Source organism: Bicyclus anynana, chromosome 4 (assembly GCF_947172395.1).
Source record: "Bicyclus anynana chromosome 4, ilBicAnyn1.1, whole genome shotgun sequence".
Taxonomy (NCBI): domain Eukaryota; kingdom Metazoa; phylum Arthropoda; class Insecta; order Lepidoptera; family Nymphalidae; genus Bicyclus; species Bicyclus anynana.
The window spans coordinates 1,696,562-1,721,356 of record NC_069086.1 but is presented as its reverse complement, the minus strand read 5'-3'; positions in this window follow the sequence as shown (position 1 = coordinate 1,721,356).

The window sequence follows — 24,795 nt, the reverse complement described above, 5'->3', positions numbered from 1 at the left end:
CCTTGACTACAATCTCACCTGATGGTAAGTGATGATGCAATCTGAGATGGAAGCGGGCTAACTTGTTAGGAGTAGGATGAAATCCACACTCCTTTCAGTTTCTACACGACATCGTACCGGAACGCTAAATCGCTTGGCGGTACGTCTTTGTCGGTAGGGTGGTAACTAGCCTCGGCCGAAGCCTCCCACCAGCCATATATAATTATAATCGTATCGTATCAGCCACGCAATATTATTTTTTAGAATTTGTAGGAACTCGGAGATTAGCTCTAAACTCTATAAGCATTTTTGTTGATTTGTAATATACATTCGATTAGGATATTTGTATAAGCTTGCGTTTTGCGTTTGAATAAACTTTTTTTAGTCGTGGTAAATAAATCAATTTTTTTTAATACACTGGAGGTTTGGACTCCGTTTTAATACCGTCGATATAGAACGAATAAAGTGCTGATCTGCTGTTACACTATTTTATGAACAAATTGCTTCCACCGCGCCGACCGGGTTAACAAACTTTACCAATTAACAGTTTGATAAAAGTTTTTTTTTTAATTTTATACGATTCGCCGATTAATACGGTAAAATCTCACTCGATCATTTCGTTTTACATTCCTACGTAAATTTTGTTTAACTTAGTATTAACGAGAACTTTTGTGCGTGCGTAGAAGCCGTCAGACGTAGTAGTTAAAGAGGTAGTATTTTGACGGCCTCCGTGGCGCAGTGGTATGCGCGGTGGACTTACAAGACGGAGGTCCTGGGTTCGATCTCCGGCTGGGCCGATTGAGGTTTTCTTAATTGGTCCAGGTCTGGCTGGTGGAAAGCAAGTTAACACCCTACCGGAAGGACGTACCGCCAAGTGATTTAGCGTTCCGGTACGATGCCGTTTAGAAACCAAATCAAACAAACCAAATGGGGTGTGGATTTTCATCTTACTTCTTAGAAGTTAGCTTCCATCTTTGATTACATCATCACTTACCGTCAGGTGAGGATTTGGGGTGAAACTGCACTGAACACAATATTTTCTAGAAATACATTTTTTGTCTCTCGACTGCCGTGCGGGATCAATATTCTATAGTAGGACTCGAACCTCGTATCTCGTGATCCAACGAGGCATACATTAAATATTCATTTGGAATATTTACACCATAATCCTATCAATGTGACTTCTAATATACTACTATTACTACTATGTATAATTTGTTTAAATTGTATAAGCTCTAAAACTAATAGACCGATTTGATTTTACCAATGAGCTATATTATCGGCGAGCAACAATGTCTATATCTTATTCCAGTATTTTCACGGATATAGACAAACCGCATGAGGTCTGCAAACAAAATAAATCGTCTGATTTTATACTTATTTACAACACTTTGGTCACAGTGTGTTCGTACAGTTCGCTCTAAATAAATTCTCCGCTCGGTTGAACAATAAAAGCCAGTTTAAAGTTAAACATGGGAACGGTAAAGGGTAACAAGAATCAGTTTACACCCGCTGCTGAACTCCCTGTTGACAATAAACCTCGCAGGATTTTACGATTCGAGAAACTAAGGGCGATTTCACACTGCGCGTGTGTGTACAGTACTAGTAGATGCCCGAGGTTTTACTCGCATAGTTCCAGTTGCCGTGGAAATATGGGGATAAAATATAGCCCATGACACTCTTCAGTAACGCCTCTCTCTAAAAAAAAAGTGGTTTTCTAGTGGAAAAAATTTGATGGACCACCATCAACAATGATATATATATTATCACTATAAATGGTAAAAATATAGTAGATAACTATAAAGCTTCCAAAGCAATAGAGTTTAATACCACCAAATCTTTAAGTTACTACTGAAAATTTCTCGGAAGTAAAATTTGCTATATTCCATAAGCTTGATCCAATATTCGTACTCGGGACTTCATGATTCGAAGTCACATAAATAACCATTTGTCTTCCTGTAAGTTTACCAGTATTCCTGATATTAGCACGTTCAATCAAACAAACGAACAAACTCTTCAGCTTTATAATATTAGTATAGATTAGATACACTCGAATTTGGACATTTCAGTTTGTCAGTTTTTAAACTTAAGGTCGTACTCAGGTCTAACCCTAAGAAACAAATCGAGGCAAACAGGAATATACTGCTAGTAATACCGGGTAATAACATAAAAGAGGACTCAGGTGAATTGGGTTGTATAATTCAAATATTTTATACCCCTTTTGTGTCGCATTTACACCCTTAAACTCCCCGCTCGAACAATACGTGCATAAAAAGTTACTTTTTCAAATGAGTTCGGTAAGACAGAAAAGTCTTTATAACAGGTCATGAAGGTAATATGGGCAATTTTCATTTTGAATAACAGTCTCTACTGTTTAGTATACTTAAATCCATTTAACTTTAATTGAAGCAACATGGCTTTGCTTTGATATAGAGCATCGCCAAAAGGTTGCCTGTCTATCGGCGTTTTACAAAATATATTTCGGGGAGTGCGCTCAGGAACTGTTCGATCATGTGCCACCTTCGCCGTTCTACCACACGACTGCTAGGTATCGCAGAGATCTGCACTGCTACGTAGTCAATATTCCTCGGACGAGTTTAGTTCCTCTTTCCTTATACGCACTGCAAAGATGTGGAATGCTTTCCCTACTTTCGTTTTCCCACTACCTACAATAAGGGTATCTTCAAGTCAAGAGTAAATAGGCATCTTCAAGACAAGCGCGTTCCACTATAGGCTGCTGATGCGTGCTATGTATTATGTATATAGAACACAGTAGGTAGGTATATGAATGCTAATTAGCAACAACGGCTTAATAGTATTATAATTCCGTGAAGATAAGACATCATTATCATTGTCGACTAACTAATTATAGCTAAGCAGTCTTTCTCTCACAACAAGAGTTTTCATGGCACGCATCTTAGGCCTATTACTAAAGACGTAAATAGAGTAAAAATAAAACCAGAACATTTGATCTTTGTAGGTAAATTCATATTTTATGGATAGCCTCTTAGAATTCAGTTTGAGACTTAGTATTTTACAAATCATTTTTAAATTTTCCGATCGTTATTAGATTTAGAAGATTTGATTCGGCTAACACGAAATAAACCAAGGGCGAAAGTTGTAAATAGTTCAAAATAAAAAACACCAAATATGGAATAGGTTTTATTAGTAAAGGTTAAATGGTTAAGGGTCAAAGGAACTTTTTCAAGTCATAAGTTCCTTTACTAAACGTTTGGTACAGTTTCTTTATTGGCATATAAAAGCATTATGTATGCTAATTTGGGAGAGTATCCCTATTTGAAGGAATCATGGCTGCTTTACGGTCTGTTAGCTCCCACTTAAATGGGGCTCTGCGGGTTTATTGCTCTATGAATATTGTGTGTTATAGTCTGTGTTAGTGCCTCGTTGGTTCAATGATTAGGCTATGTGGCTTTGAATCACTAGGTCCTGGGTTTGAGTTCTAAGTTGAGCTTTAAATGAGTTTTTCCTTTTGTGAGTGTGATTGTGATTGTAAGTTTGCTTTTTTTTTTTTTTTTTTAAAAAATATTTGTCATATCTTTTATAATATGACCAATATTCCCATTGCCCTCCAACTAGTCGGGAAAGACTGTGCTAGGAGTGGGTACGACAATAGACCAACGGAGCGAGGATCGAACCACCACCCTTCGGTGATGAGTCAGACCGCTCTTACCGTTGAGCTATTGAGGCTATAAATTTATCCGCACGGAGTTGTAAAATTGGTGGTGTTACACCCCCGTGCCTCGGAGAGCACGTTGAGCTGGTCGATCTCGGTAATTAACAAACCTTACCTTACTTTATCAGCAGATAGAGCGAGCAATCATGCTGCGTGATCGAATCAGGATCCGCAGACGAACCAAAGTCACTGGCATAGCTCAGCAAGTCGCGAAGCTGAACTGGCAACGGGCAGGCCACATAGATCGAAGAGCCGCTGGACGTTGGGATCCCGATGTTCTGGAATGGCGATCCCGCACCGGAAAGCGCAGTTTTAGTCGACCCCTTAGGTGGACCGTCCTATCAAGGGGGTTGCAGGGAGCCGCTGGATGCTGGCGGCTCGAGACCGTTGTGCTTGGAGGTCCATGCAAGAGGCCTATGTCCAGCAGTAGACGTCTATCGGCTGATAAGGTATCTTTATCATTAAAGAACTCGTCAAAATAAGTTATAATATAAAATAACTTTAAGTAATTTAAAAAACTTAAAAACTGGATTTGTAATGACGTTTCTTAGCTAGTCATAATATATTGTCATCAGAACTCAGAGCGTGTGCAAAATTTCATCTTAATCGAAGATCGGGAAGTAGGTCAAATTAAGATTCCAAGATTTTCTTACATACATAGTTACAAGTGAAGCTAATATAAAGCGTGTAATAAGGTATGTCTGACTACCACAGGCTCCTAGTTCATACGTTCACATAGAGTACTATAGCCACAGAGCCCACTCAGTGGTGCGGTTACATCGTTTTAACGCTTGTGCAGATATTATTTAGCGCAGGCTTTTAATGCGATTTAGTGGCGCGTGGAGTACGCCACTTGCGTGTTAACATCGCTTAGCGGTAACTTCATTAGTTTTCATTATGATAAATTAACTGCAATTATTTTAATTGTTAAAGTAAAAAGCTTAAAGTGTGTTACTATAGTCGGTCTTAGTTTCTTAAGAAACTAGCTGACGCCGCGCGGTTTCACCCGCGTGGTTCCCGTTCCCTTAGGAATACGGGGATAATATATAGCCTATAGCCTTCCTCGATAAATGAGCTATCTAATACTGAAAGAATTTTTCAAATCCGACCTGTAGTTCCTGAGATTAGCGCGTTCAATCAAACAAACAAACAAACAAACAAATAAACAAACAAACAAACTCTTCAGCTTTATAATATTAGTATAGATTAAATATCACGTGTCTCAAACGGTGAAGGAAAATCATCGTGAGGTAACCTGTATATGAGAGTTTTCTTATTTTTCTGCGTATGTGAAGTCGGCTAATCCGCATTGGGCAGGGCAGTGGACTATTGGCCTAACCTATTTCATTCTGAGAGGAGACTCGAGCTAAGCAGTGAGCCAAATATGGGGATGATGATTGTCATTCTCGTTTCGAATAAAACCCTAAAATCATCACCTTTTCTTATTCCACTAAAGTAGGATCGATAAAATATGTCAAATCGTATTCTTTAAGCGTACCTACGCTCCTTAGCACTGGGTGGTGACCAGCAACTTCCCTATTACAGGCTAATTTACACTGAAAATTTTATAGAAGAAAGAAAAGCTTAGTATTTCATAGCCCAACCCAAGACTCGAACCAAGGATCTCAGAATCAAAAGCCGCATTTGACGGCCTCCGTGGCAGAGTGATATGCGAAGTGGACTTACAAGACGGAGGTCCTGGATTTGATCCATGGCTGGACCGATTGAGGTTTTCTTAATTGGTCTAGTTCTGACTGGTTACCACTCCACCGATAAAGACGTACCGCCAAGCGATTTAGCGTTCCGGTACGACGTCGTGTAGAAACCGAAAGGGGTGTGGATTTTATCCTCCTCCTAACAAGTTAGCCCGATTCCATTTTAGATTGCATCATCACTTACCATCATGTGAGATTGTAGTCAAGGGCTAACTTGTAAATAATAAAAAAAGCATAGGCATTAGACCAACGAGACACTTGCAGCGCTCACCACAAGAATTTTAGCGGAAACAAAACAGCCTCCAATAGCGGATGTTCATCGTTTGAAACAACCTTGTTTAATACCTAATTACCATAACCAATAAATAACAAGGTACCGAAAGTTTCTATTAAAACAACAACCGCTGCGTCACGATTTCGCATTTAAACCCAAGTAGACAGTTAAGGCGCGGCGGGTCCTAAAATGATTGATAGCACTGTTTCAATACCGCCGAGGTAATTTTTCAACCGCGATCAATGATATTTACGTAAAATAATTTTAGAGAGGATAAATACTCCTGTAAGTAAACAGATCAGATCTGCAAGCCTATTCACTATTTTTGACGTATGCTAGTTGACATAATATACGAAATTGAGATTCTATGTAACAAATGTCATTCGGTGCCTGTTGGTGGATATCATAAAGCTTATAGGTAGATGAAATTTATCAATTGATTTGATGTTTATTTTAATAAGTTGATAATAAAGACCAAAATAGTGAATAGGCCAAAGGGGATTATGATTTACTTTTAGTTTGCATTACAGAATTGGCCGTGAAAGCCGTTGATGTCGCCTTGAATCGTCGTCATTATCATTAACTAATCTAATACGACACCGGTTTAGCTCCGCCTTCAAACTGATCAGTAGGTAGAACATAATACAATGTTATTTTTCGCTTTTTGTTTAGTCGGTACGTTTTATGTTTTTTATGGGTTTCACCATGCTGCTTGTAAAGCCTCAAATTCAAATTCAAATTCAAATTCAAAATTCATTTATTTCAAGTAGGCTCAGTTTACAAGCACTTTTGACACGTCAGTTGACTATTTGTAAAGATTCTACCACCGGTTCGGAAGGCAGGTTCTGCTGAGAAGATACCGGCAAGAAACTCAACAGTTGCTCTTTTGAAAAAGTCATACAGTATTACAATTTACATTTGATAACAATTAAATTACAATTTCTTATAGTTTTATTTCCTGTGTGAAGGTGGAAGCTGATCCAATGGCCTCCATGCACCTTTGTCGTTAAGGAACTCATCAATAGTGTAGTAACCTTGACTAAGTAAATGTTTTTTAACACATTGCTTAAAGTTGTGCATTGGCAAGTCCATCACAGTCTTGGGGATCTTGTTATAGAAGAGTACACCCAAACCCACAAAAGATTTTTTAACTCTTTGGAGACGATATGCAGAAATAACTAACTTATGCCCGTGTCTAGTAAGACGTGGGTTTAGATCTCCTTTTCGTTTGTACAAATTAATATTTTGTCTCACATAAACTATACTGTTATATATATACTGACAGGCTACTGTTAAAATGCCTATTTCTTTAAACTTTTGACGAAGGGACTCGCGTGATTTTAGTTGATATATTGCTCGAATTGCTCTTTTTTGAAGTACAAATATAGAATGTATATCAGCAGCCTTGCCCCACAACAAAATACCGTAAGACATTACGCTGTGAAAGTACGCAAAATAAACAAGTCTAGCTGTATCAACATCAGTAAACTGTCTTATTTTTCTCACTGCAAAAGCAGCTGAGCTGAGTTTACCTGACAGTTTTTCTATATGAGCACCCCACTGAAGTTTAGAATCCAAGGTCACTCCCAGGAAAACTGTGGAATTCTCTATTTCTAGTGTTTCACCATTGATCATTATAGACTTATCTAATTTTATAACATTTGGTAATGAAAACTCAATACATTTAGTTTTCTTTGCATTTAAAAGTAAGTTGTTAACAGTGAACCAATGCGACACATGCGATATGGCACGGTTTACATCGTCGGAATTATCTTTACTTCTGTCACTCTTAAAAATTAGGGATGTGTCGTCAGCAAACAGTACTATCTCACAGATGCCGCTAACATGGTGTGGTAAATCGTTTATGTACACTAGGAATAGAAAAGGACCCAGAATTGAACCCTGTGGGACGCCCATTGTGTTAGAAAAACCGCGAGACTTTGAATCATTTATGCATACCTTTTGTGTTCTATCACTAAGATAAGAGGCGATGAGATCGAGTGCAACACTTTTTATGCCATAGTGGCTTAACTTAAGTAAAAGAATGTTATGGTCAACACAATCGAATGCTTTGGACAAATCACAAAATACACCAATAGCATTCTTAGCATTTTCCCATGCATCATATATATGTTTTAAAAGTTTAGCACCTGCATCAGTTGTACTGCGACCTTTAGTAAAACCATACTGTTCAGGGTGAAATAAATTATTTAAATTAAAATGACTTAAAAGTTGATTTAAAATGATTTTTTCAAAAACCTTACTAAGTATTGGCAGTATTGTAATTGGTCTATAATTATTAACATCAGTTTTGTCACCTGATTTAAAAAGTGGTAACAGTTTGCCATGTTTCATTAGGTTCGGAAATATATCAATAGCTTAACGGTAAAAGCTCCGGACTCATCATCGAGGGGTGGTGGTTCGATCCCCGCCCGTTGGTCTATTGTCGTACCCACTCCTAATACAGTCTTTCCCGACTAGTTAGAATGGGAATAAATTTTTCATATTTAAAAAAGATATGGAAAATATTCTTAAAAAAAAGACTCATTGTGTATCATATTTATTATGTTTCCATGTCACTAAATTTTAGAAATCAATTGAATAACTGAGAATAATTATATATAAAATGTAATACGAGATATTTGAAAGATATAATAATTTAGTTAGGTCTTGTTTTAGAATTTCCAACATTTATCCAAGCATCTATTTAAAAAAGGCAACAAAGAGTTGGACGAAAAGTCCGAACTATTCGTTCAATCGGGTTTGATTTTTTAGTTGACAATTTTTCCTTTGTGTCTCGGACAGTAAGTTAAGCCGTCGGTCTCGCTGTGTAGCTAACATTTGATCAAAAGCTTAGCTTCGTTAAATGGAATTGATTCTAAGCTTGAGTTTCATAAGCTAACTTTTGCATAAAGAACTTGTTAGTTAACTTTTTATACACGTTTAACTCGACTGTTGGACCGTAATGAGTCTTAGAGTTTTTTCCTCGTGAGAGCTGGGGCCTTAGCCATGTGTCACGTCGATTATCTTTCTACAAACGCTAACACTTAGAAAACTAACAAAATGTATAGAAATGACACCTGTCGATATCAAAAATCAAAACCAAAAATCATTTATTTCAAGTAGGCTCAGTTTACAAGCACTTTTGACACGTCAGTTGACTATTTGTAAAGATTCTACCACCGGTTCGGAAGGCAGGTTCTGCTGAGAAGATACCGGCAAGAAACTCAACAGTTGCTCTTTTGAAAAAGTCATACAGTATTATAATTTACAATTAATAACAATTACTGTTTACATTTCTTATAGTTTTACTTTCTGTGTGAAGGTGGAAGCTGATCCAACGGCCTCCAAGCATCTTTATCATTCAGGAACTCATCAATGTTGTAGTACCCTCGACTAAGTAAATGTTTTTTAACACATTGCTTAAAGCTATGCATTGGCAGGTCCGTCACAGTCTTGGGGATCTTATTATAGAAGAGTACACCCAAACCTACAAAAGATTTTTTTACTCTTTGGAGACGATATGCAGAAATAACTAACTTATGCCCGTGTCTAGTAAGACGTGGGTTTAAATCTCCTTTTCCTTCCTTAATAATAAATTTCATTCCCATATCCTATCGTACTCATATTATAATCGCGAAAGAATGTAAGGATTTTTGTTTGGTTGTTTGTATGGATGTTTATCTGAGTGTTTGTTTGGATATTATTTAACGCCGATACTACTGAAGCGATTTGACTGAAATTTAGAATGGAAATAGATTTTACTCAAGATTAACACAAATACTACTTTTCATACCGGAAAGATTCACGGTTCCCGCGCGATTTGTAAAAAACTAAATTTCACGGGGACGAAGTCGCGGGCGTCCTCTATCGTTATCGTTTGTAGAAATAGAATCGACGTACTACATGAATTGGGGCCCTGAATCTTTGATTTTACGTCATTTATCAAACTTAACGGTTTAACTTAACTTAACTTATTATTATATTTTTCGGGAACAGTACTTGAGCGGCTATATAAACATAGACTTACCTATTATCACACTAACATATATTTTAACAGCTTTTATTTAATTTTTATATAAAAAAATCCCTTTATAAATTAACGATATCATTTAATTAGTATCAGAAATACACACGCCATAGAAATATACACACAATATAAATTAAATTATATTCTTTCTTTTTAATGATTGTTTCGAAGAAAATCTTCTAACTAGACTAAATGCATAATTATTATAAGTAAAAATCAATATTTATTTGTCAATTTGTGTTGCAATAAATCCGTTCTATTTTTTAAATCTCTACTATTGCAACAGTAGCGTTGCGAAATGGCCGCCCTGCGAAACAAATCTACAAAATTTGCCGACTCATCTTGCGGATAGGGGATTCATTCCACTGATTCTACTGTTTTGTTTTAATATCATTTGTTCTTTTTTTGCCTTTTGTTCTGAAACAGAAAATACATAATATGGATGATTCCCTTTAACAAATTTGATAACAATCGCTTCGGTTCCAGATGGACAGCGTAAATTTAATAGATCTATTCTGAAATTCAAAAATTCTTACAATATTGAAAATTAGACATAAATAGGATCGTGAAAATTTTTAATGGAATTTATTTAATTATGGTCAACATATTTAATTCTAGTGTCTGAAAAACTGATCCTTGCGTCAGGTGAGCTAACGGTTGGCGTTTATTTGGGCCAAAGGATAAATCTTGCGATCCAGAGGAGTTAGCTTTGCGCCTGCGTATTGGGAAACACCCATGAGTGTACACGAATTAGATACCGTACATTTTTTTAATAATTACAATACCTTTTAATTACTTATTTAGCTACCTACTAAGTAAAGAAGTTTCGATGCCAAGATGATGCAGAGATATAAAGACACGCACGCACAGATGGACATTTCAAAGTTATAATATCCCTTACTTTTACTTAAAAAAGATATTATTAAAACATTATAAAGACTCCTCTCCTCAAAATTGGTCCATATTTCAACAAAATGGTGGTCCACGCGATAAGCATCTGTATTATAACAGATCAGACGTTCAAATGAAGTTAACTGGGCCTCTCGGTGCCATATTACGATGTGAAGACGCGTAAATCTGGCCAGCGCAGTTGGCTCACGAATCAGACGCTTGGCCTCTTTCCAAATTCAATAATGGCTGAGGCTCAAGACGAGATTATAACTTAGGAGTTAGGAGAGTAGTGTATGCTAATGTGCATACAGTGATAGTTCTGTGCGAAATTAACGTACGACTTGATGAATTTATTACCGGCAGTTTGAGTTGGGATATCTATGACGTTTTGGGAATGGACAACATATTCAAATTCAAATCGTGTATGTAAACGTAAATGATATGAAGAGCCGTGATAGCCCAGTGGATACCTCTGCCTCCGATTCGGGAGGGTGTGGGTTTGAATCCGGTCCGGGGCATGCACTTCCAACTTTTCAGTTGTGTGCATTTTAAGAAGTTAAATATCACGTGTCTTAAACGGTGAAGGAAAAACATCGTGAGGAAATCTGCATACCAGAGACTATTGGCCTAACCCCTCTCATTCTGAGAAGAGACTCGAGGATAGCTGTCTGCCGAATATGTGTTGATAATGATGATGATGAAACGTAAATTGAAGTATTTTAGCATTATAAGGAATTTGACTGATAATATATGAATTAGGTGAGAGAGAGGTCATAGTCCTGTTTAAGCTATATTTATATTGCGTGCCAATGCCAAGGATATGAAATAATAAGAAAGATTTGAAGTTGAAACACTGTTTAATGAATACACAAAATGAAATACAAAATACACATAAGATATAAGTTACTATACGAATTAACTTTTTCTGTTGTGTTGTTTTGTGTAATTGCGGACTGTGAACCGAACCGTTTCGTTACGAAATCAACGAATGACTAATTTGAAAATGCATTGGCCAACACGCGTTGGTAATAACACTGAGTTGGCATGCCAATTCGTGCTGCTACAGTATCACTAACACTTTCAAATTGATTGTTTATGGTTTGAACAACAGACGCTACTAAAGGCTTAGCAGTTTGCCTTTCTAAAATATAATTTACTTATACATATAAAACTTGAAAAATAAATCCGAAGCCATATAGCCTAACCACTGGACAAACGGGGCAGTTTAAAGCTTTAAGCTTTTAGCTAACTTGAGTAATATTATAGCGCAACACTAAATACCTAAAATACAACAATTCTAAGCATGCGGTATTAGTTCGAACCGTTAACAAAGTAACTTAGGTTCAACTATGTTTCAACTCTATTAGACAACTAAATACAAGAACCATATATAATGTGGGTATTTTGAAGTCAAGAGAGTAAAGGCACGTTCTAGGCAAGCACGAATCACTGTAGGCTGCAAGGCATTAGGCATGAATGCAGACAATCACTGTAGGTAGCAAGGCATTAGGCATTAATGCAGACAGTCACTGTAGGCTGCAAGGGATTAGGCATGAATGCAGAAAATCACAATTTTTTTTTACATCAAATGTAAAAAAAATCTCCTAGAAGTGTATGAGACAATGAGATTTTCTTTCTTCCATCCAATTCCAGCCAGTTTCTTCATTGCAAATAACAGTCAAAGTAACGGTCATAATCGTTTCTTCAAAGTTTTAGGAGTAGCTTTTACTTTAACCGCTAACCTTTACTATTTATTTAACTGCAGTAATATTTACATACACTCACACATACACCAACTTTCCTACCTACCTACCTATACAGGAAGAAATTTTTTCAAGTACGGATATTTTTATATTTTGTACATAAACAAAATTTAATGAACACGTATTTTTTCTTTTTTTTTTTAACTCAACAATAACAAAGTTATCGTTAGCTAAAGTTTAAACATTTAAACAGAATTTGAGGGTCACCCTATCGCTGTACTAAGTAATAGCACAGTAATAGGCAACTACAAAATCAGCTGGTAGGTACTAGGTTAGCGAGCGCCCGCGCCGAGGGCCGTTGACCTTTCTACGTTTATTTTTGTACCTATTATTTTTTATAATAATTAAAGGTCGTCACTTTTGAGTTGAGTATCGATTTTCCCTTCATACTTTATTGGGCTTAGGACCATCAATAATGCGTAGTAATAATAAAAATTATAAACTTTCGATTGGAATAATTAAATACAAATGATGATTATTATTACGCAAACTTTTGCAAAGGATGATTCGACTTAAATGCGCAAGCGACGGCAGATTGTCTGTCACTGGTCGCCCATCGGCAATTCGGCAGGCGTCCTCAGGGATTTTTCGATCCCCTCACCCCTGCCACCCCCGTCAGCCGAAGCCGAAGCGATATGACTACTGCTGGTATTTCTTTGTCGGCGTCTTACAAAGTGCCGCCAGCAGTTGCGCAGTTTGTTTGGGAATGTGTCCATTATTTTGTTATTTCTGAGACATAAATTGAAAAAAAAAATTACATAAAATGTATCGAACTGTTTGTAGATTTATGTTCTATTAATGATACAGAACCACGAAAAAAAATGTCCGCACTAAAGTCCGAATCACCCTGTATAATATTAGTAGTGTTACATCCCCGTGCTTCGGAGAGCACGTTAAGCCGTCGGTCTCAGTCATTATCATTAACATCTGATAGTGGTCGTTAATGAATTCAACAATATCATCATAAGTCCGCCAACCTGCATTGTAACAGCGTGGTGGGTCTAAGCTACATATCCCCTCTCTTTAATGAAATAATCATTAAAACAATCGGATGGCAGAAAAGTCAGCTTATAGTTATCCGACAAAAAACCAAACTTTCAGGCGGTAGCTATTTTAAATAAGCTCGCTAAAACCTTAATAGCTTGAAAGTGTAAAATATACGGGTATACGCTCGTAAATGTCACACTTCAATGTAATTACAAGCTTTTCTGTTAGAAAATCTGTATTCACTTCGAAATTCCAGCACCAGTGTACAAATGAATTGGTTTTCCGAACTGACCATTACACGTTCACAGAGTGTTCTAAAATCTATCTTTATTTGATTTATTTTATACGAGAAATATATATTATTGGTCTTCTTTTAATTATTGAGCGTCGGCTACAAACTAACATTATGAAAGGATTATTTGTTTATTTTGTCGTTCGTTCCTTTGTTTCTTCGTTTCTCAGAATTAAATAAGAACCTATATAATTCACCATAGGAATCCTAAATTATTCTTGTTCCCATATTCCCACAAGAACAACAACTACGTGGGTGAAACCACGAGGGGTCTCTTAGTACCTTCCAAATAAAATGGCAAAATATTGAAGAAAAAAGTAACGACACAACATGCAATAATTAAAAGTATTTTATGCCCAACATGATTTTTCTAACATACTCATACATAGTCATCATCATCATCATCATTATCAACCCATATTCGGCTCACTGCTGATTTCGAGTCTCCTCTCAGAATGAGAGGGGTTAGGCCAATAGTCCAATACGCTGTATATGCATATTATAGTATACACATTATAATGTTATATATAACATTATAATATTTTAGCCACGCTTTGGAACATGTCGATGTTGTAATATTACTAATTCTACCATGTTCTTGTTCTACATGTTATATTAATTAAAATTATACCTCTTAAACATATTGTTGTTATTTGCAAATCAATACAACTAGCTTACACGAGTAACCTACTTGAAGCAACTTCAAACTAATGAGGCTTCAACAACGCAAAATAATAAATTAATAACATTGAATGTCTGAGAGCTTATGTCTAGAAGTATTAAAATTTTATCTACATTTTATGTAATGTTCTTTTATTGTTGTATTCAAATGGTTATTGTTATTGTAATGAATAGTCAAATTAATTCTTTGAATAAGGAATTAATTAATTAATTTTGTTGATTTTAGAGCACCCTGTGATATCTCTTCGTTAAAACGCGCCGGGCGCTGGACCGCAAGGCGTGATAGTTTCCATTGCAACTTGCCCTTCTTCACCACTAGTTAGTTTACGCTGTGTTTTAAGTCGCAATTTGTTTCTTTGAAGACAATAAACAATATAATTAATTTAAATTTAAGTGCAAAAACATCACGGCTACTGAAAACATTACCATTTTTCTAGCATACTCAATAATTGAACTATTTATTCAAACTGCAATCAATAAAACCGTTTCGAAAAAAAAATATTGCGTTTAATGTATGACTTTAGGCAAAAGCTTCGCTGGTGCTTTGTTTAGTCTATGTGACTCCAGATATGGTCATGGATTCGAGTCCTGAGCCGGACTGTGTGATATTAAGCTTTTATTTCTTCCAATAAATTCTCATCAGACCGAAACATATCAGTGCTGGTTGGCGGCAGAAATAATCATGGCATTTCCATGAACGAGGTCTAGCACATAGAGCTTTACTACTAACGCAATGAGCGGTAATCGAACCTTGGACCTTACATGCATCCATTGCAAATTACATTTTGACGGCCTTCGTGGCGCAGTGGTACGCGCGGTGGATTTAAAAGGCGGAGGTCTTGGGTTCGATCCCCGGCTGGGCAGATTGAAGTTTCCTTAATTGGTCCAGGTCTGGCTGGTGAAAGGCATCGGCCGTGGCTAGTTACCATCCTACCGATAAATACGTACCGCCAAGCGATTTAGCGTTCCGGTACGATTTTGTGCAGAAACCGAAAGGGGTGTGGATTTTCATCCTCCTCCTAACAAATTAGCCCGCTTCCATCTTATTATATCATTACTTACCATCAAGTAAGATTGTTGAGAAGCCGTGATAGCACAGTGGATAAGAGGCCGTGATAGCCCAGTGGATATGACCTCTGCCTCCGATTCCGGAGGGTGTGGGTTCGAATCCGGTTCGGGGCATGCACCTCCAAGTTTTCAGTTGGGTGCATTTTAAGAAATAAAATATCACGTGTTTCAAACGGTGAAGGAAAACATCGTGAGGAAACCTGCATAGCAGAGAATTTCCTTAATTCTCTGCGTGTGTGAAGTCTGCCAATCCGCATTGGGCCAACGTGGTGGACTATTGGCTTAACCCCTCTCATTCTGAGAGGAGACTCTAGCTCAGCAGTGAGTTGAATATGGGTTGATAACGTATACGTATAAGTGAGATTATAGTTAAGGGCTTACTTGTAAAGAATAAAAAAAACTCAATTCATTAGCGTCGAAAATGAGACATGTACTCGTGGAAATGAAGTCGAAATTGCAGTCGCAGATTTATTAAGGTTTAATGAAAGCCTTGTTTGGCAGTAATTCATTAACTGTATTAATTGACTTAATATAAAGGCTCGGTTTAATTGGCTTCAGTTATAAAAGATACTCTTCGATACATGAGATTGAGTAAATAAGTAAGTTGAGGTAATCGTTATGTAAAGTTAAGAACTTTACTGATCGCTCTTATTTTTATTCTTTAAAAATAAGAATAAAAACAGAGCGTGTGTATATAATACTCCAAAGAATTAGTGTCATAGCTTGTCTGGGAAAGTACAATCACTTTCAGAAGTACAATCATTATCAGCCTATTTTAACGGCACTACATTTCTTCGTAAAAGAAAAGCTCAGTATTTCATAGCTCTCAGGACTCGAATCTAGGGCCTCGTGATCCGAAGCAATATATGCTAACCACTGGATTCTGAGAGCTTGCGATAACCAGACTTTCCTCATTTTAGGAGGCTAAAAGTTTTTTAGCCCGCGCTCCTACCATATGTAAGTACGGTAGTCCATTGTTGACACTCGGACGTGGGTTTTTTAACTCACGATCTTGGGGGCGTCCAGACTGATTCACTTAGGTCATGGTTACCCCCTCCCGAATGGCCCTCTAAGCCGAGGACGCCCTTAGAGAGTCGTTCCGTCCTCTATCTTTATTTCAGCCTTCGGGTCTCATCAGGCGATGCTTCTGCGCTCACCCAAACCCCCCGGTGACGCCGTAGTGGTCTCACATGGAGCCATCGGCACTTACTCAACACGAAAAAAAAAAATCAATTGTTGATTATGGTTTGGAGACCGTGAATTGAAAGATGATTTTGATTTGGAGGGTTGCAGATGTTCTTTTGAGTCCAATATAAGATGGAAGTGAGATTAAAAGTTATTCTTATTGCATAACTTAAGCTAAGTCACAAAATAGCTTATAAACGGTTAAAAATAAACCCATCCTTAAATAGAAAATTCCTAAATAAAACATACATTTTCACACGCGCTCAACGAATCCCGCTCGGACTATTAAATTGAGCACTTTAAGAATATAAGATATTTATTTGCTTGGGTACGTACGAAATTGCGTCAAAGTAAACTCACGGTGGAGAGAGCTCAAAAAGATAAAAAAAAAAAAGATAAAAGGCGAGTGTGATATAAAACGCGTTCGCTCGCTTAGAATTTTCGTTTCGCAGCCGAAAAAGGCGGGCAAGTGTCTATGTGTGGAGCATGTGAACAAGTGAGTAGGAGGTGAGTAGAAATCCTCAGAAATAAAATGCCTTCAACGTTGTATTCAGAAATAAGTCACAGGTATTGTTAATGTTCACAAGATTTTATTATTTACTAGCGGACGTCCGCGACTTCATCCGCGTGGAATTTAGTTTTTCACAAATCCCGCGGGAACCATGGATTTTTCCGGGATAAAAAGTAGCCTATGTGTTAATCCATGCTATAATATATCTAATACCAAATTTCAGCTAATTCGGTTAAGTAGTCGAGGCGTGAAATAGTAACAAACATTCATATCATTAAAATCATAAGTTTTCGCAAATTTCGGGAAACCATGGATTTTTTCGGGATAAAAAGTAGTCCATGTGTTAATCTAGAGTAAAATCCATTTCCATTCTAAATTTTAGCCAAATCGCTATAGTAGTAGCAGCGTTAAAAAATAACAAACATCCAAAAATCCATACAAGCTTTCGCGTTTATAGTATTTTTAGGATTAAGTAACGACAACAAAATACAGTTTGATTGAGGTAACTATGTGCAAGCTAACAAGGTAAACGTTTTTATATAAAACTACCAATAGGTACCTATAGATTGCTCACACAAATATGCTCGGTTATAAGCTTATTTATGGAGTTTGGCTTAACTAAACAATAATTTATTATAATTAATTTACTAGCACACGCCTGTGACTTAAACCGCGCGGAAAGCCTTTTTAAAAAAACAAACTCATACTAAATTTCTCAACATGTTTTAACACCCTCTCTCTAGTATAGTGTACACGTATAACAATAATTAAGGAAGGGGTATCAAATAATAAATAGGTTATTAAAAAAGATTTTACATTCTGATTCGTAGTTCCAAAGATTAGCGTCTCTAAACAAAGGTACAAAGATATACAAACGAACTATTCCGTTTTATAATATTTGTATACAATATCAAATCAACAACGGTTTTGAATGAAACTTGACACAAAAACATAATCTGGCTTAACACATAGGATACTTTTATTCCGGTCTGTATGTATGGGTGTTCACGCTAGCCTCAAATGACTAAACGGATTTCCAAGCGATTTTCACAGATAGTTTACCTTTCAACAATGTAGGCTATGTTTTATTGATATTGAATAACGAGATTTGTTTATAAATTTCCAAAAAGTCGCAACCCTGCTCTAAGTTCAAGTCCCGTTTAGTCCCGACTAGTATGATAGTCCTATGTCTTGGGTCAGGCTATGAAATGACACGCTTTTTTTCCTCCAAGAAATAATCAGTAGTATCTTAGAGTTGTGGGGATTGCTACATCCCTGTTACTTTAAAAGACCTACGTGACCGGTCTTTATAGTTAACAATTCAGAGTCGAAATATCTTAAGCCCGCCTACCCATAGTGGAATGACGTTGTGGGTATATGCTCCAAATATCCTCACCTAAAAGCCCTGGCTGGTGGAATTTTCAAGTAGGCTGATAATTATCAGGTGAAATTGCAGTCAAGGGCTAAATAAAAAGTATAAAAAAAAAGATATCTTTATGTTCCCACATTAGGCTCAATACGATTCCAACACATTCTAATTCGTACTTTCCCCTAACATAACGTTCTAAAACTCATCTATCTTTATCAAACTCGCGGTACACAGATTGCAGATATCCGGAACACGGGTTTTTATAAGTTTTATCCGGCAAGCTAAGTGTGTTTGCTCGGTAATCGGTTTACGCGCTAAGCGATGTACCGGTATTTGCATATTGGATCAATGTTTGTATGGCTTAAGATAAGTTTGTACCTATCTATTGTTATGTTTATGTATTTTAGCTTCTGCCTATTTGGTTAAATGGTTAGCCTGTGTGTCTTCATGAGGTCGGTGGTTTGAATACTGCGTCACGCTACGAGTTATATATTCTTATATAATATGAGAAATATTGAGTATTTATTGCTATCAGATGCGTTCGAGATGTGGTGCTGGAGGCACATGTTAATAATACCTTGGATACTCGGAATTAAGGTTAGGCTTTCTTTTCCTTATGCTACCAACGCATATTGGGGTATTTTGAACACATTATCGTAGTGACTGCAGCTTGGAGAAATTTATAATAACAGGCATTACTGACGAGAAAATACCGAGAGGCCGTTCACCAACACGATGGGCTGACCAGATGAAGGAAAATAAAGGGACAAAGTTCTACACGATAGCAGGGATAGCCACCAACAGAATCTGGTGGAAGGCTTGTACCCGCAGGAGGTTTGGATTTTACCGGGACCACGATCTTCAGTAATGAAGGAGCGACTGTAGAGGGAGAGAGTTTGCTATCCAGAAATTCACCAGCAGCCCATTTATGTATGTTATCCTGACTGCCTTGTTAGTCCAATGATTAGCCTTTGCGGCTTCGTAATGAGGTCCTGGATATGTGACTTTTTTTTTTCTATAAATTCAAGACTATCCCAGAGTGAGGACATTGGTTGTACCCTGGAGAATATATTATTAAGCACTTCCGGCAACTATCAATTACATCTAAAAGTGATTGAGACTAAAACCAACCCACATTGAAACTGTGATGGGCCTATATCCTATCTTATAGATGACCTGTATTTTGCAGTAGGTTAAAGAAATTGCATATGATAAATTTTGTACAGTCAATATATTTTTATTTTTTTCATGAAAGATTATTCACGTTTGACTACATTTACACCTGATGGAAGGCAGTAATGCGGTCCAAGTTAAAATTATTCACTCTAGCCTTCCGAAAAAAAAAAGGAAACGACCTAGCGAGTAATGAAAATATTAAAATTTTTCATTAAACATGTAGATTAAACATCTTCCTGTGATACTTGAAATGTACGTAGAACATTATTTGTCGGTCTACATTTTTATTTACTAAATTAATAATAATTTCACAAAGTTACACCAGTTTCTATTCAATAGATAAAGTTTGTTTTCAATCGGGGTCAGTTAACTGCGAAACAAAAGCTTAGTGTAAAAGTACTACAGCTTTTCAAAGCGATGCCACGGCAAGCCTATCAGGGATTTGGGTTTTAACTGAAATAAAATACTGCAACTTTTTGTCAAAGAGAGTTAGATTTGTTTTCCCATGACGCTACGACATTAAAGCTTGTGAAAAATAATGTAATATTTTGAATTTATAAGATAATATTTTTAATGGAACGTCAAATTTGAGCCAGTTAATATTAACTTCGTAGACAGAGAAGGTAATAGATAAATCCATAAAATTAGTCAACTACCTAGGATAAATATGATGCGTGAAGTATGTCAAAAAACAAGACGAGGCTTTCCACATTCAGCACTGATTTTTCCGACCCAACATCCAGCTAAACAAGTTTACCAATTGTCATTAAATTAAAGATCTTTATTTTAATTTTAAAATATAAACGTAGTGAGCCTCATACATTTGCAACAGCGTCACCTTGTTGCCAATTATTATAATACTAGGGGAGCCAAAGAGGGGATTTTTGCAGTTACTCGAGAGCGGCAAATGAACATCAGGGAGTATGCCTTGCACGTTGTTCAGTACCTCCACCAAGTGTGAGCCCTTAATATTGGTGGGTACGTTTAGGGCAACCGAAAAATTTCAGCACGTCAGATTACGATAAGGTAGGTGAGTTGATAGCTAAAAGGTGTGCATTTCGAAAATCTGACGAATTGAGCGTAACGTGAAGGAATGGGAGGGTTCTAAAGTTACAAAATAAAACCCTTAAATTTCTGTTATCGAGCCAATATTGATTTTTACTTATTTTGAATGAACTAATCTCCTGAATAATCGCTCATGTTTTCTGATAAATTGCCTTTAAATACTGTAATTTCTTCCCCACCGCTAAAAGCGAAAATAATATATAAATTTATTCTTTCTGTCATCTAATCTATCAAATCTAATCGATTCCAAAGACGCTTTAGTAACTGCAATTTTAGCATCCCTACTAATAAGCTACTACTTAGCATAAAATATTGGTAATAAAATGATTGGTTGTGACGTGAAAATCACGTCAAAATAATTAATTTGTTAATTTACAATGGCATGCCAAAAAGTCGTCTATGTCGTTTTTAGTCTACGGTTAACTTTCACGAAAATGGCACGATTCATTATTCGCCTCCTACGTCATGATACTCGTATCAACGAATAAAAGACTTTCTGGTTGAGAGTTTCTAAATAAAACATTTGTGCTACTTATATACTTTACCCGTGAACAAAATGGGAGTTAAAAAAACAGAGATTTAAAGTAACAAAAACATAAAACAGGACCGTTATAGCTCGCTCTTTTCATCAAGACATGTTTAAACCATACCAACTGTACAGGAGACGGCGGGAGATTTTGAAAAAGAAATCTACAAATTATTAATCTTTATAGTTTGAAACTTGTTCTCGTGATTTGTCTCTTAGAATAAGAAGTAAAATAAATTAAAGTATGAAATAAAATTACATTTACACCACTCGTGCTAGTTCATAATACTTGTCATGTACGAAAGTTTTTGTTTTTGATTTGAGTCCAATTTGTATTGCTTATAGCACCCATCACGGTACACCAATTTGGGTTGGCTAGCGTGGTGAGAATGTTAAATGCTTTACTATGACTACTATCATATAAATATATTAATGATAATGCCCGAAACTGACGGGCTTGATCGATTTTTTTCGGCAATGAATGGGCTGTAACAACCTAACTTCCCAACTCCATGCTGAGAAGATTAATGATAACTCCAAAAATCCTCGAATATCATTAAATTATTAATTACACTGTGTGCTTTCATTTGAGACCCCACTCGAGTATATTTGCAGACATTCGGTTGTTTTTTCCCACTTTCACCCCCCACAACTTTTAATCGGCTCAACCGATTTTCATAAAGCGTATCTAAGAACACTGGCCCGTAAGTTACGGGAGCTATGGTACCGCAGAAAGACTGACAGACAGACAGACACTTAAACTTTTTGCGTCGGGGATTAGAAAGTAAAGCTTTGTATCACAAAGATCGACCCAAGATTCGAACCGGACCAACAAGGCAGGTTTTTTAAAATATTTAATTAAGTCATCCAAGCTCACCGGCAGCTCCCGGCCTAAAACGCGAACCAGAGCGTGTATTTTATTTCAAAGTACACCAGATAAATCGGATGCATATTTTATCATCAGAAAAAGATTTCTCCATTTTTGGACGTAACCTGTGCGGATACCGTGAAAAGATTACGCTTTGGAACGTTTCCAAGCTTTATGGTACTTTGTACGTACTTAGAGATCTGCAGGTGGGACGGAAAACTGTAGGCGTATGAACACTCATTCCGGGCCATAGAACGTAATGAGTCTTTGGATTACTGTTGAGTGTGATTCAGCGGAGTTAGACAATTTTCCTAATATGAATTGTGCACAATCATGATGAACTTAAAATTTTAAGTATTATGTAGTAGGCATGTCTCTATTTTTTAAATAATATTTGACACGTAGTTATTACGTAAGTTTTTTATTACAACTTGTATACGCCTACGCCTTTGTACACGTGAAATTTAATTTTTCACAAATCCCGCGGGAACCATTGATTTTTTCCAGAATTTAAAGTAGCATGTTAAGTTGCCAAATTACGTTCTCTATCTTTCAGTTTCAAATCAATTCAACCATTCCAGAGTATGCCCGGATAAAGAGATAGACAAAAATTTAAAAAAAAATGTTTTTATATCATGTAAATGACTAATCGTATAATCACTTGAGAAAACAGTCTTACTTTAAAATCACAGACAGATCTTTAATTTTATTTATTATTGTGATGATACAATATCCTTTTTTTATTACCTGACGTTTCGAAAGAGCTTGTAAGTTAAGCCTATTTAAAATAAATGAATATTGATTGATTGATTTGATTTGTAGCATACTTAGTTGTATAATTAGCCTGTATAATTTTTAGGTTGTATTTTTTCCTAGCAGACCCAGCAAAGTGTGTCACACATGTTCACAATCGTATGAACTAAAAGTCTGTAGAGCTTGCCATTTTTTTAATGAAGATATTCCTTCTATTCTTTCTTTTTGCATATTAATAGTTAGAACTGAAAAATGAATAGTGTTAGAAAATCCAACCTTGCACTTCACATACTTCACTATAATATTTCCACTCATTTTCCGCATCAGAACCGATTTTCCTGTTTACCGCATTGTGCTCGCGCCATTGTTGTATTTTAATGTTCATTCTTTTCGGATTTTTAATGATTGTTCTCTTCGCAATTTTGACTGCGTGTTGCGGTTGACCCATTAAAAATAACAAACTGAAGTTTAATGACCTCTGTGATGCAGTGGATTATGTATGTGTGTGTGGTCCAATTCTCATGTCAGGTCAATATGGTATGTTTAAATTCAAAATTTCGTTAAATCTGCTATATTGACTAACTTGCCAACATAAAGTTAAATAAAATCTTAAGAATGAATCATCATCATTATCAACCCATATTCGGCTTACTGCTTAGCTCGAGTCTCCTCTCAAAATGAGAGAGATTAGGCCTTTAGTCCATCACGCTGACCCAATGCGGATTGGCAGACTTCACATACGCAGAGAATTAAGAAAATTCTTTGGCATGCAGGTTTCCTCACGATGTTTTTCCTTCACCGTTTGAGACACGTGATATTTAATTTTTCAAAATGCACACAACTTAAAAGTTCATAACGTTAATAAATCTATTTTATATCAGGTTGAGGATTATAATAATAAAAAGTAATGTAAAAACAAGCACTAAAGTAGAAACGATAATAATATGAAGTACAATTTTGAAAATATACGTCAGAAAGTATATATAAGTATTTTTACTTAAACAAAATCTTGAAAGTTAATCAAAACTTCTAAAAATCAATTCAGTACAAAACAAATGATTAATGAAGCATTAAACCGACATACCCACGCAAATCACATTGGTGGGCGTAATACGCGCTCGGGGCTGTGGAGACTGTCTGTATGTCAATATATAAGATGCCCATTATCATTCAGACGTAACTTGATCACTATATTATCGCAATACAGTCAAACAATACTTTATAACGTCATATTCCTTATCATATCTACTATATTATGACGCACTTATCTTTGGATTGACAGACGTCAATCCAAAGATAAGTTGAAAATTTTATATTAAAAGGATTTTTTCTGTAGTTGTTATCTCAATCAAACAATAACAAAACTAACAATTCAGTGTTAGGTGGTAAGAAGAATTAGCTTTTACCTTCAATTTGACTTGTTTAATTTTCTGGCCGTCCTTTGTATAAATAAGTAATTTTAGATTTAAGGAGAATATGCTCATACAATTACATTAATCATCTCAAATTATAAAAAAAGTGTAACATATACATAATTCACTCAGAAGACTTGTAGGCTCCCGCAAGTGGTTGATAATGTCCCGCAAGTGGTGGAAATATATGCTTAACCTCTCTTTCCTTGATCTCATTTTTCCAGTGGCTAGTAGCTTTCAATCACGAGGTCTTGGATTTGAGTCAATTTTGATATTTCCTTTATTTTAAAAATTCTCAATAGCAGCCCGAAGTTGGAAGTGTGTGTGTGTGTTATTGTTTTGCCTATGCCTATGACAGTATGTTAAATTCACACATTAAACACTAACATTGGAATTCATAGTTTCATTAATTCATAGGGATCGTTCATCCACTGAGTGTCGAGTTCTCAAATGCATAGATTTTAAATTCAACACTCAGCGAGTGAACGGTCCCCTAGGGGCGCCCCCGCAATGTCTATAAATTCCACTGTAAGCCTACCGACCAGCATTGATGCAA